General features: G+C 34.7%; 1 long non-coding RNA gene across 1 annotated transcript; it reads right to left on the bottom strand.

The window, feature by feature from the left end:
* Positions 1–5,118: 5,118 nt before the first annotated feature.
* On the bottom strand, positions 5,119–6,582 carry LOC127121365 (uncharacterized). The gene is made up of 4 exons (XR_007803428.1): positions 6,347–6,582; positions 6,091–6,183; positions 5,855–5,927; positions 5,119–5,769 (listed from the first exon to the last, which is right to left on the bottom strand). It is a non-coding gene; the product is annotated as an uncharacterized LOC127121365 (long non-coding RNA).
* Between the last annotated feature and the right edge of the window lie 8,425 nt (positions 6,583–15,007).

Raw genomic sequence — 15,007 nt, 5'->3', positions numbered from 1 at the left:
GAAAAGATGCAAGCTTTAATCATGAAAAGTTATGATGAAATGGTGCAATTAATGATGAAATAATTTTTCAGATTTTTCAAAAAATTTCCAGCATCAATCGATTGACACACACAACCAATCGATTCACATAACTTAAAAAATGAAAAAATATACTAAGATCAATCGATTGACATACATCATCAATTGATTAGTTCAGTTTGAAAAACGAAAAAATTTAAAACAGAAAGATTGATCAATCGATTGTATCAAGGCATCAATCGATTGGTTCTGTTTAAAAAATGAAAAATTTTAAAACAGAAAGTTTGATCAATCGATTTGCATACATCAATCGATTGACATGTCCAAAATGTTGAAAAAATTTCTAAGTTAAAAATCTTTTGAACATGTAATTTTTAAACAATAATTTTTAATGCAAGATAAAACTTTTTGAGCACTAGGAGTATTTTGTCAAGAGTTTCATATACCTATATTAGATTCATGAAGGCTTGAGCAAAGTTGAGGTGATCTTCATTTTCCATTCTTTTGATTATGGAGAGCTTGATATGTTGTCTTCATCAAAATCTTGTAGGAGGCTTGTCTTCACATTCTCCCCCTTTTTGATGATGACAACCAAATAGAGTTTGGACTCATACTCCCCTTATCGTCTTAGAGATGATCACATACAAAATTCCCCCTGCATTAAACAATTCAAGCACAACACATATACATACATCTTCTCCCCCTTTGTCATAATCAAAAAGAAGGGAAAAGTAGACATAATAATATAGAAAAGAAAATTTAAGCATTTAAACCACACACATAAACGATGTTCAAATATTACACCACAAGTAACTAAGATAAGTCATGCAAGTTATAAACTAGGGATGAGAAGAAAAAACAGCAGAATAACAAACATAACAAACTCATAAACACCATAAGATAGCCAACTACTGATTGTTGTTTCTATTATTTGATCCACCACCGGGATAGCCACCACCCTGAAAACCGCCACCTTGAAAGCTACTACCTTGAAAGCCAGTTTGAGATAACTCCCACCGATCCATTCTTGATGATAAATGACCAATCTAGGTCATAACATCAGTGAGAAAACCTTGTAGATAATCCATAATCATTTGATTCGAGGGTTGATCTAGTTGAACGTCTGTAGGAGGGTTGAACTCATCATCATTGTTGGCTTCTTGTTGCGGTTCTTCATCTTCAATATCCAGATACTTTATCTCAAGAGTCCGAGGGTTAAAGATGACTCCCATCTTTCGATTGATCTGTTTGATGCTAATCATAAAGGAAGGTTTTTCCATTGAAAAACATAACTCATTTTCTAGATTAACATTGAAATGTCGGAAAATTTTGGTCAATAGGTGAGCATATGGCAGACCTTCAGCATGCTCATCATGAGACATCATATGAGATAGGATTGAATGACCCCAATCGACATGGAAGTGAGTTTTGATGGAATAGAGAAGCAAAAATTCTGGATCGATGATAGTGCAGTGATTTGAAAATCTTGGCACAACAACATATACCAGAAAATAGTGTAACATCCTGTCATTAATAGAAAATTTTGCCGGGGACCAGTAGACTCGTTTCGGGTTATCTCCTCCACTACTCTTATTTCTCTTGTTATAAATTTGATGTTCAGACAATCGACTTAAGCTATAGTAAAAGGCATGCTTGCTATAGTTTTCCCATGGAGCAATTGTCCCTACAAATTTATGGCCACCAGGAGGGATCTCAAAAATAGCACAGATATCAGATGCAGTTAAGGATATTGGGACTCCTTTCACTACAGATGTTAATTTCCCTTTCTTCCTTACCATATTTGAGTAGAACACCTTAACAAGTTCAGGGTAAAAGTCTAAATGGCAGCCAATAAGGTTACATAAGCCTAACTCCTCAAAGACACTAGGAAAGGTAAAAACTTCTTCAGGGAAAGTAACAAAGGTGCTATATTTAGGCTTCATGATTTTCTTTTGAAATAAGAAGGTCTCATACCTTTCTTGTTGTTGTCGTGTAGTGAAGAGCCTGGATAGGTCTAGAGAGTCTCTTGAGGAAGAAGCTTTGCCTTTCCCTTTGCCTTTGTGTGATAGTTGAGATGCCATGAAAGAGTTTGAGGAGAGACAACAAAGATGAAGCAAAATCCTTTGAATAGATGTGTAGATGCGTGAGAGTGAGAATGCTGAAAGTTGTTGATGGATAGAAGTGGCTTTATGGTGGTGGTGGATCAGTAATGAGAAAACAAGGTAGTTGGACCAAGACAATTAAAAAATAATGGATGCACACATGAAGTAACATAAAGATAGAGAATATATTGGTAAATGATATTTACTAGGGAATAGGAAAAGGAGAAAAAATAGGAGAAAAAGAGGGAAAGGACAAATGACTAGTAAATACAATGAGACAAATGTATCAGTAAAAACAGAAATTGTATGGCCATTAAATAGAGATTGGAAGAGAATCATGCGCATGTTGACCAAATAAAACAAAAAATTCAATGGATCAATCGATTAACATCCATTACCAATCGATTGGTTGTGTAAAAAAAATTAAAAAATAATGAATACCAATCGATTGGCTCAATCATGCAATCGATTGAAGAAACTCTTTGTAAAAAGAAAATTGAGAAAATAAGGTGGACCAATCGATTGGCACCCTACCATTAATCGATTGACACCAATTTTTTTTTTTGAAAAATACTTAAATTAACACAAAAACAAATACACTTATCATAACAAGAACATTTTATAAATAATGACTTATAGGATATTAAAAGAAGAAGTGTACCTTTTAAATTTATTTTGATGAGTTAAATATCACACTCATCTAGAATTCCAAGTTCTCTTCGAATTTTGTAGAATGGTTCTCGCGCCAGAGGTTTTGTGAAGATGTCGGCCAGTTGATTATGAGTATCTACAAAAGTGACTGCTACATCTTCTTGAAGCACATGATCACGAAGAAAGTGATGTCGAATATCAATGTGTTTGGTTCTTGAGTGCATGACCGGATTCTTTGTAATGTTTATCGCACTAGTGTTGTCACAAAGGAGAGGAATGCATCCAAGATCGAGTTCGTAGTCACGAAGTTGTTGCTTAAGCCAAAGTATTTGAGCGCAACAGCTACCTGCGGCGATATATTCTGCTTCGGTCGTGCTTAGAGCAACACATGCTTGTTTCTTGCAAGCCCATGAAACTAATGCATTTCCAAGAATGTGGCATGTCCCACTAGTACTTTTTCTATCTGTTTTACAACCTGCATAATCCGCGTCAGAATAACCAATTAACTTACAAACACTACCTTTAGGATACCATAATCCAACGTTGGTTGTTCCCTTGAGGTACTTCATGATTCTTTTGACCGCCGTGAGATGTGACTCCTTTGGATTTGCTTGGAAGCGAGCACATAAACACACGCTAAACATTATGTTAGGACGGCTTGCCGTCAAATATAATAAAGAACCAATCATACCTCGATACTTCGTGATATCAATTGACACACCCGATTCGTCTTGATCAACATAAGTTCCAGAGCCCATTAGTGTTGACATTGCTTTACAACCATCCATTTCAAATCTCTTTAGCAGCTCTTTGCAATATTTTGATTGGTTGATAAAGATTCCGTCTTTTAGTTGCTTGATTTGCAATCCAAGGAAGTAGTTCATCTTTCCCATCATAGACATTTCAAATTCACCTTGCATTATCAATGCAAATTCTTCACATAGTTCTTTGTTGGATGAACCGAAGATTATGTCGTCTACGTAGACTTGAACAAGTAAGGTGTTCCCTTTTATCTTCTTGATAAATAGGGTCTTGTCAATTTTGCCTTTTTCAAACCCTTTTTCACATAGAAAATTACTTAGACGATCATACCATGCTCTTGGTGCTTGTTTTAATCCATAAAGTGTTTTCTTCAGTTTGTATACATGTGAAGGATGCTTGAAGTCTTCAAAGCCCGGGGGTTGTTTGACATAGACTTCTTCGTTGATATAGCCGTTTAAGAAGGCGCTTTTGACGTCCATTTGAAAAAGCTGTGTCATACCCCGATTTTGGTCCTGAATTTTTTCCATTTTTTTCATTTTTATTTGGCACTTGGCTTAAAGTTCATTTGCATACATTCATGACCAAAGGCAACCATCCATTCCCAAATCCATATTTTTTTTATAAACATTGGTTATTATCTAAGCTTTTGATCATGGTGCTTTTTGATTACAAAATGGATTTTAGTTATTTTTGATTTTAATTTCAAAGTAAATCTAATTCCAAATTTCAAGTTAATCTTAATTGTTTTTTTTACTAATGATTCAAACTCTAATTGATTTTAATTTTCAAATAAATGTTAGAATTGATATCAAAGTAATTTTAACAAATTATAGACTAATTTGATTTTTATTGGTTTTATTGGTTTTTTTTTATTTTAAATTGACATTTAGATGAGTTTTAGATTATTTCAAAAAAATCCATATCCATTTCTATAACCACAAATTCATTTCATTCAAACCAAGTTTGTTACAACCATTTTTTTTAATGTAAATGTCATAAGTTTCCGACACTAGATAACCATTGCATTTACCAATTTCATTCCAATTCCAAAATACATTTGCGCTCAAAGCACATAAACCACAAAACCATGACATTATACAACCATTACAACATTTCCATAAATTACAATAGTCACTACCCAACCATTTCAATACATTCTATATATCCCAATCCATTACATATGATTTTTTTAATAGTGGCGAATCAACATCATCAAGGCCATAGCACTCCATAAGAATTCCAAAACAGCCCCGCCATCCAATGCGCTTCGTAGCCGCATCCAAGCCGAAATTCCCAAGCTAACCAATAACCTTCAGACTTTCTATTCGTTCCTGAAGCAAATATGTCCAAAATTCTGCAGTAATTAACCAATTATGCATCACACCTGCAAGTTGCAAACCAAAGGATCCTGCACAAACATCAACGGTCAATAACCTGTATCAGTCCCAGGCATATTCACATTAATCCAAGCTGCAGCAGCCAACAAATAACAAGACATCAAGTAATCCCATCCTAAACTTATAACAACTCCAAAACAGTTCTCCAATAAGCTATGACGGTGACGCCTTTCGTTCCATAACAGGAATTGGTAAGAAATACAATGTTCGTTTCAATTCTGATTTTTCACTTCACATTAGCTAATATAACATATTTCCATCAGTTTCGATTAAAAGCATTATAATCAATTGAACTAACAACATTCAACATCTAACAGAATTAACAATATTCATAACAACATTTTTACTAACTGCACAAAAGAATAATTCACTATCTAACAGCATTTTCTAAATCACTTCACTAATAGAACTTTAGTAAAAACCAACATCTAACCGAATTTCCAAATTTCAACTGAATTTAGAATAGAATCATAACAAATTCCAACCGAACTTCCAACTGTCCAACGAATTTCAACCCAAATGATATCCACCTAACCTCCAACAGCACGATTCAAAGCCACAACCTGAATCTGCCCTTACTAATTGGTTGGTTAACCTCCATACAAAACCGAAAACTCCATAGCAGCCTCTAACATAACTTCCAAGGCAAATGGTTAACCTGCACGGTATGAACAAAATCAATTGAAATCAAGAAAACCAACCACACCCAAAAAGAACTTCTTCTCAAATCTGAGTTTGATCATAGCAAAACAGTTTCACATCCTCAACCGAACCAGAAGCGGATCTAAGAACTTCATCCATACTAGAACTCCACCCTAGGATTTTCATAACAAAAACACCTACATAAGAAAACGCAAAACAGAAGAACTCAACTTCAATCCATTTTTATCAGAGAAGTTTATCCATTTTAGTGACAGTATATACCTTTTTTCAAAGCACATTACTTTTAAAGCTGTATATCTCTTGCTGTGATGATTCAGAAACGCTGTGCTATAGCCTGTATCACAAAGTAGAAGAAGAAGTCTGTAAACCGAAGTTACTCATGCTTTCACTAAGTTTTCACTATAGTAAACAAAGTAATTGGTAACGGTAAGATTTCAAAAAATATCCCAAAAGAGAGTTGAGACAAAATTCAAAGAAGAAAGTTAGTTTTGTGTTACCTTCTCCGGATCCAAGCATAAAATAGGGAAGACCAAATTCTGAACACCGAAAGGGTTTCGCAGAGATACCTGTTTCGATCTCCATAAGCTAACCTGAAAACCCTAGGTAGTGAGTATAAAAAGAGGAGGCGACCACCACGAAACCCGAATTCGAAAACAGAGAAAAAACCTAATTTTGGAGGCGACCACGAAAAAACCTAGGTTTTCAGGGACGGCGAGGAGAATACGAAGCGAAGGAAGGACAAGGAAATCGTACCTGTTCTTGGAAATTCGGTGAGTCATTTCTCGTTTCGATCTGAGTCTCGCCTCGGTTTTACGAACTTCCATGAATGATGTCGAAATAAATCCAAGAACACGAATCCATGAGCTATAGTGATGAGCGCGATGCTCTGATATGAAGCGTGATGTTGTTATTGTAAACGCGAATCCATGATTTGTTTTCGCCTTGATTTGTTTTCGTAGCTTATTTGCATAAGCGCTTTTCACCTTGATTTGTTTTCGTAGCTTATTTGCATAAGCGTTTTTGGCATCGTATTATGAATACTAACTCATGGGGTTTGGGCTTGGTTTGGACTAAAGCCCAAACAGACTATTCCCTGCACCCTTGCAGATATGGGTCGGTACCCCCTGTCCATTACAAAAGCCCTTTTTTTTTCTTTGTCAATTAGTTTTTAATTGGAAATTTAGAATATTTCTGATTATATAGTAGATTTAATTAGGAATATTAGGTAATTAGTTTAGAATATTAATTAGGGAGTTAGGTTAATTGAAGGAGTTTTAAGATACAATTAGAAATTTAAAATTAGATTAGGTTAAAGATTAGAATAATATTAGTTTAGAATATTAGATTTTTTAGGATCATAATTAGGAGTTAATTACGTTAATGTTTTAGAATATTAAGAAATATTAGAAATATTATTGAGAATATTATAGGTAATTAGGAGTTAATCGGATTAATTAGGATCTTTAATTTTGATTAGCTTAATTAGGTTTAATTAGAAATATTAAAATTAACTAGACTAGGATTTTAGAAATAATCAAAATTAGTTTAGGATGTAGAATATTAAAATGAGTTTAGGATTTAATTGATTTTAATTAGGATTTTCATGAAATAGAAGTTTAATTCAATATTAACCATAATTATGAATTGACGGTTTTACCCCTAGACTTAGGAATAGGCAAGTTATTTATATCTTTTATAATTTCTTACTATAACTTACAAAAATCTTTTCTTAAACAAACACGAAAGAAGAGGACCATTCGAATCTTGCATTCCGGTGGGAACCCTCGTATACTCGGTCATAAGCCTTGCATTTTCGATTAACCGTTTATTTTATTTTCTTTAATTCTTAAAACATTTAAATCAACTTATTCTTTTGTTATTTTTTTAAAAATAAAAATAAATAGATAAATACATATAAGTCATATTAATAAAAATTACAAAAAGAGTTTATCATTTATTTTCTTTTAATTTTAGATTATATCATAAAATTTCCAAAAAAAGAGTTTACCATTTATTTTATTTTTAATTTTAGATTATATCATGAAATATTTCAAAAAAGAGGTTTACCATTTATTTCTCTTTTAATTTTAGATTATATCATAAAATTTCCAAAAAAAGAGTTTACCATTTATTTCTCTTTTAATTTTAGATTATATCATAAAATTTCCAAAAAAGAGTTTACCATTTATTTTATTTTTAATTTTAGATTATATCATAAAATTTCCAAAAAAGAGTTTACCATTTATTTTATTTTTAATTTTAGATTATATCATGAAATATTTCAAAAAAGAGGTTTACCATTTATTTCTCTTTTAATTTTAGATTATATCATAAAATTTCCAAAAAAATAGTTTACCATTTATTTCTCTTTTAATTTTAGATTATATCATAAAATTTCCAAAAAAGAGTTTACCATTTATTTTATTTTTAATTTTAGATTATATCATAAAATTTCCAAAAAAGAGTTTACCATTTATTTTATTTTTAATTTTAGATTATGTCATAAAAATATTCCAAAAAGAGCTTACCATTTATTTTCATTTAATTTTAGATCATCTCGTAGAAACTCCAAAAAAAAAGCCTACCATATAATATCATTTCTTGCTATTTTACTAGACATAAAAGAATATAATTCTGTTTTTCTTCAACTTAATTTCTTGCTATTTTCTCTAAATGTTTGAATAACTATAGAATTATTATTTTCATATAATATCATTTTCTTCGTAGTTTTATTTTTTATTGTTAGAATATTACGAATAAATAATTAAATAAATATCTAGTAATGATGTTGACTAATTAATATAATAAAATACTTATGACTATTTTCTTAAACTTTGATCCTACCCCAAGTTATATATTTTAATCTGATTAATTTGTTTCTTATCCCAATTAAAACACTTTACTATTTAAGTTAAAACATTAAAACTTTTTTGAATAACTCAAAAGAAGTGGACTATTGGAATCTAGCATTCCGGTACGAACCCTTGAATGATCGGTCTTGAACCACGCGTTTTGGATTAATTGTTCATTCTTTTTAAAAAACACATTAATTAACTTGGACAAATAAGGGCCGTTGGGATCTTGCATTCTGATGTAACCCTTTGAGCAATTGATTCTTATCAAGCATTCGTTGTCCATCAAACAAATTTCTCAACAAATTCGAATGAAAAAATACCATTGGAATCTAGCATTCCGGTGGAACCCCGAGTGATTGATCCCGAGGCTCATGTCTCGTTCTCATCAAATATTCGTCATTCACCTAAAAATACTTAATCTTTATTAAACACTTTTGCCAATAAAGATGGAAATGGAACATGGTGTATACCGTGCACTCCTGAGATTAAGATTCGAGGTGGATGCCTTGCCTATCTTAACTCTCGCCATCACTCAAAATACATTCAACCAATCAAACTCTTTCTCACCGCCGTGCGATTAATCAAAAACCTTTTTCATAAATGAAAGATATATTGTCTTAAGGTGATGCAAAACAATGTTTCGGCCACGATTGTTGAGTCGAAATAAGTGACGCTTTTCCGAATGTAGATTTATAAATCCGTTCGATGTGTGGTATGCGTTCACTCCTCATCTGTTTTGGGTAAAACAATGTTTTTGTCGATTAATACAGTATAGCTTTCGCTAAAATCGACCAACAAACAAACATTTTTCTACCCAGAACTACGTAAGCCTTGATTTCTCTTTTGAGATACGTAGGAGCAGGATTCGTAAATCTTGTCAGGCCCACTAATAAAAAACTTAGGTTTAGTCCTTCGTCAAAAAATCCAAAAACATTTCTTCTCTCTTCTATTCTTTCTCTCCCTCATTATAACTTGAGAAGACTAACATAAGCTAACATTCAAAACAAAACTAACTAAACGGTTCCCTTTGAATACAACGGACGTGAGGGGTGCTAATACCTTCCCCTTGCGTAACCGACTCCCAAACCCTGATATTGGTTGCGACGACCATAATCATTGTCATTTTGTCTTGGGTTTTATCGATATTTCCCCTTTCCTTTTTAGGAATAAATAAAGTTCGGTGGCGACTCTGTTTAGTCCATCAATGCGAGCGTGCGATTGCGCTTCGCTTTAAAGTCGTATCCCCATTTTTCGAGGTGCGACAAGCTGAAAATTCATTCAACATGCGTAAGCAAGTAATAAACGAATATAATCTAACCTTGCAACCGGAGCGAAAGTTTCTTCAATGTCGATTCCTTCTTCTTGATTGTACTCTTGAGTGACCAATCTTGCTTTGTTTCGAACAATTATCCCATTCTCATCAAGCTTGTTCTTAAACACCCATCTTGTTCCAATGATGTGCTTACCACTTGGTCTAGGAACAAGTTCCCAAACTTGATTTCTCTCAAATTGGTTTAATTCTTCTTGCATAGCAACAATCCATTGATCATCTTCTAGAGCTTCATCAATTTTGGAAGGTTCTATTTGCGAAACGAACGCCATGTTTAAGCATGCATCCTTGAGATTCAATCTTGTAGCGACACCTTGACTAATGTCACCAATTACGTTGTCAATGGGATGATCTATATGAGTCCTCCATTCCTTAGGTAGATCATTTTCATTTTACTCTTGTTGAATCGGTGCTTCTTGATTCTTGTTTGAAGTATCTTCTTCAGGAATTTCTACAAAGTCATCATCATCATCACAAATAACAATTTCCTCTTTCGAGGGGTTAGATTCGTCAAACTTAACTGTCATACCCCAAAAATTACCCATCATTTTTCCTAAAAAAAAAAAAAAAAAAAAACGAAAAAAAAAAAACGAAAAAAAAAAAAAAAAAAAAAATTTAATTAATTAATTAATTAATTAATTAATTAATTAATTAAATAATTAAAATAAATATATAAATAAAATATAACAAATTATTTTGGACTTGGGTCTCCCTCATTCCAAGCCCATTACCCACGAAATTAGTCTATAAATACTGAAGTTTCAGTAGAGGAAAAGACTTGGAGTTTACACTGGGAGATTCACTGGAGAAAGAAGGAAGAGAAGCAAAACACTCTGAGGTTTCCTTGGAACAAAACCTTGAGGAAAAAGAAAGAAAGAGAACAGAGAAGGACGGATAGAAACTTTGGCATAGGAACCCTGCCTACCCGGAGAATTCAGAGTAAAGAAACCCTGAAGGCAACCCATCTGCACCGAAGCCATCGCCGTCCAATTCCCGCTGCCTAACTTATTCCGATACTACAAGTGGTCAATCCCTTCAACCTTGAATTGGCAAACAGGTTTTGCGTATCTCTATTGTTTATACTTTCAATTGGCCATATCTACATATATAATGCATCATGATTAAATGTTGATATATAATTTGCTTTCGTATGGGAATTTAAATATGCCTGAATACCCTGAATGTTTGACCATGTTATTCCTGTGATAAAATGCCATAAAATTCAAAATTCCTAACATGGGGCTGTTTTCAAATTCAAAATCCGTGGCCTTCGCTAGGCGAGGCAGAGGCGAACGAGACAGTAGCTGACTTTTCTATTCTGTTTTTTTTATGTTTTATCATAGCCATGCATTATTCATCCTATCCTATTTATTGTTGTGATATTTCTCCGGTGTAATCTTCGATTGCACCCTGATTCGGTGTTCTGACATGTTTCTTTTTTTGAGTTTCGTAAAGGTTCACATATCCCAGGAAAAGGTTATTGGCTAGGTATTCCACTTTATTTGTGGGATACCCTTGTGGAGTTTCACCCTAAATTAATTTTTAATGTATTAATTTCTAATGTATTAATTTTTTAATATATTATTTTTAATAATTTTAATGTGGAGTTTCATCCTAATTATATAATTAATTGTAAAACTTTGCCTTTGAATAAGTGATCTTGGACCTCTCTTTGTTGCCTTACGATTACGATATTACGTTCATGTCCCGCGAACGTGGGGATACCCTTAGCAAAGACCCTTCGGTTAAATCATCATAAAATAAATTATAGTCCCTCGGATGTTGCCTTCGAATATACAACTTTGTCCCTCGATGACCCTCCGATGTTGCCTACGGTTAAAAGATGATAGTCCCTTCGAATGCTAAGGTATCCTCGTAACTGTTGCCTTCAATGACCAATCGATGATCCTACGATGACCCTTTTACATCCAAAGGATAAAACTACTTATTTCTCAATAATAAGGACAGTTTTACCCTCATAAGGATAGGAAATACTCATAAAGACCTTGGGTCGGTATAACTCTTAATTGCTGGCTCACAACCTAAAACATTTTTTCACACCTCACACCTTTCAAAATACCTTCAGAAAATTACCACTTGGTATACATTCATACTAGAATCATTACCGAGTTATATTTTTCTAAACAATTTTCAAAACTAAACGAGATAATCACTTTGTATACATTCATACAAGAATCATTACAAAGTTAAATTCTCTTTTCAAAACAATTTTTCTAAACAATTCACAAACACTTTTTTTTTAGACAAAAATAATATAAGTGATCGAGCAATTAAGAGCCCATGGATAACCATGGATACAAAGGGTGCTAACACCTTCCCTTTGTATAATGTACCTCCCGAACCCAAAATCTAAATTAAGGTTTTTCCTGTTCTTTTCCACCTTTCCTTATTGGATAAAAGAAAAGTCGGTGGCGACTCTTGCTAACCGCGACATTGCGATAAAAAACACAAAAAGTCCAGTTCACCGTATGACAGAACTGGCGACTCTGCTGGGGACCTTAAAAAGAGATGTTACCTTAAAAACAAGATCACTTATTCAATTTGTCTGATTTATTTTTAAGGGATTGCTTGGGTATGTTATGCTTGAGTGAAAGATCCTACACCCGGATCTAGTGTACCTTAGGTAAGTAGCAAGAGATCATCGCGACTGTCCGACGTATACTGGAATGGTCAAAATGATGGCTACGGTTAATGTGGCACTTTGGATGTCCTGATGTTCCTCATGTTAGTTGAGGAAATATTTGGCATTCGCGTGGTGTCATAAAAGCATTAACCAGACCTTTAGAACCCTAATTGACTCATCCTGGCCATTAGAAAGTAGTGAGATAACTGGCTTCGGTTCCGACTGGAGTTGGTTGAGACTCGATACTACACTCTTTGAGATTGGACTTTAGGGAAGCTTCGGTCAACCACTTGGTGTTGCACTGAAGTGGACTTAAGGAAAGGTTAATGATTTGAGATCCTTCTAGAACCCGGTTACTATTCTAAGACAGGTTGAACCAACCAAACTTCAGTGGGGAGGGTATTTACCTATGGAACTCACGCAAGCCTTAAGACCTAGGAATGATTGTTGTGTGACTTGCTTGTGCTTGTTATTTATCTAACAACATGACATCATAACAACATAACATCATAACATCATGGCATTGTACTAACCATTTCAAGGATTTAGGGATTTAACTCTGCTAAAAAACCAAAAAAAACAGAAAAAACAAAAACAAAAGCAAAAACAAAAGAGAAAAGAAAAAAAAAAGAGCTCTTTTTGGTAGTTTATGCAAAGTTAAATCCCGAAAGTCCTTGAAAACATTTCATACATTGCATTGCATCGTATAACAGGTATTCTAAAGGATCAGTGTTCTCACGATTTTCCTATCAAACAGATTCCAGCAGATTCAAACAGATTGAACAATGGCTCTCGAACAAACTGTCAAAGATCTCCAGGCCCAGAATGCTCAATTCCAGGAAATGATGCTGAGCTTATCTAAGGGGCAGGAAGAACTTTTGATGGAGAAGAAGAAGGACCAGAAACCTGTGGGTTACATCAACCCGGGGAGAAGGCTTAAGGGACAGGTTACAGGAGTCAAGATTAGAATTCCGAAGGATTCAGAAGAAGAGACCGAGAATGATTCGGAAGATGAGAATCCTAATCTCGTCAATTCTGAGGACGACGATGAAGATTATGAACATGAACAGTACTCTCCGAAGGATGATAAGTACAAGTTGCTGGAAGAACGTATGCTAGCTATGGAGGGGCAGAAAGTGCCCGGTCTGGATTTCGAAAACTTGGGTCTGGTCTCTGATGTGGTCATTCCCCGCAAATTCAAGGTTCCCATTTTCACTAAGTATGATGGTGCCTCTTGTCCTCAGATGCATCTAAGGGCTTATGTGAGAAAGATTCAGCCGCACACTACTGATAAGAAACTGTGGATCCATTTCTTCCAAGAGAGTCTGTCTGGCACACAGTTAGAGTGGTATTATCAGCTTGAGAGCTCTAACATCCGCACATGGACTGATTTAGCAACAACTTTCTACAAGCACTACCAGTATAATTCTGAGTTAGCGCCTACTCGGCTACAGCTACAAAATATGACTATGGGCTCTAAAGAAAGTTTCAAAGAATATGCTCAAAAGTGGAGAGATTTGGCTGGCAGAGTCAAACCCCCTATGACTGATCGAGAGTTAGTGGACATGTTCATGGGTACACTGACTGGCCCATTCTACAGCCATCTACTGGGAAGTTCCTCGTCAGGTTTCACTGAACTTATCTTGACAGGTGAACGGGTTGAAAGCGGCATTCGAAGTGGAAAGATACAGGCAGCTACTTCTGCAAGCACCAAAAAGTCCTATCAGGGAAAGGATGAATCAAATGCTGTGTACAGTGAGAGGAAGCATAACAAGAAGAATTGTGACCATACTGTTGGGGCAGTTACAATTGCCGCACCGCCATCTGTAGCACCTCAAATTTGCACCTATCATTATGCATACATTTTCATATTAGGTCATAACATATCATGATCCATTGCATAGCATTTGCATTGTCCCTCAGTTGCCTCAAGAGCAAGCAATCAGAAATTAGGTCAAACTAATCTCCTGATCAGTCAACCAAGCAAACAAAGGAATTTCTCATTTGAATCAAGGCCTTGGGGTTTGCCCAACAAGTTCGCATGGTTGGGAGGTCTATTTGAAGTGTTCATATCAAGGGTTGAAGGCTCAGAGGTCATCAGTTCATACACAGACAGTCAAAAACCCTGAAAAAGTCAACTGTCAGTCAAAGCAGTGGATGGTGGTCATTCTTGTGGAATTTGGGCACCATGGTCAATAATCAAGAGTTCATACAACTTGGGACATCATTGAAGTCAAGTTCTCAAGGAATTAGGGTTTGGAAGTCGTCAGTCAATGCACAATCAGGCAGAAACCCTAAAAGTCAACTGTTGGTCAACTGTCCATTTAATCAGTGGTTTGATGATTGGATTTGGTTTGTGAGAGCTCATTCATGTCCAAATAGTCATCATATATCATGCCAAACACCATCATGGAAGAATTTGAAGCCAGATCATGAATTTCCCAAAATGGAAACTGGGCCTGTAACTGAAACCTGCCATAAATGGAAAGTCTTGATCCTCAAACCTACATTTTGATATAAGCCTCAAATGAATTTTTGCCCAACATGAAAGTTGAAGATCTTGTTCTCCCATTTCCAAAAAGTCC

This window comes from Lathyrus oleraceus, chromosome 2 (genome assembly GCF_024323335.1).
Source record: "Lathyrus oleraceus cultivar Zhongwan6 chromosome 2, CAAS_Psat_ZW6_1.0, whole genome shotgun sequence".
In the NCBI taxonomy this organism is placed as follows: Eukaryota; Viridiplantae; Streptophyta; class Magnoliopsida; order Fabales; family Fabaceae; genus Lathyrus; species Lathyrus oleraceus.
The sequence above is the reverse complement of the archived record's forward strand: the minus strand, read 5'-3'. Positions and strand labels throughout refer to the sequence as shown.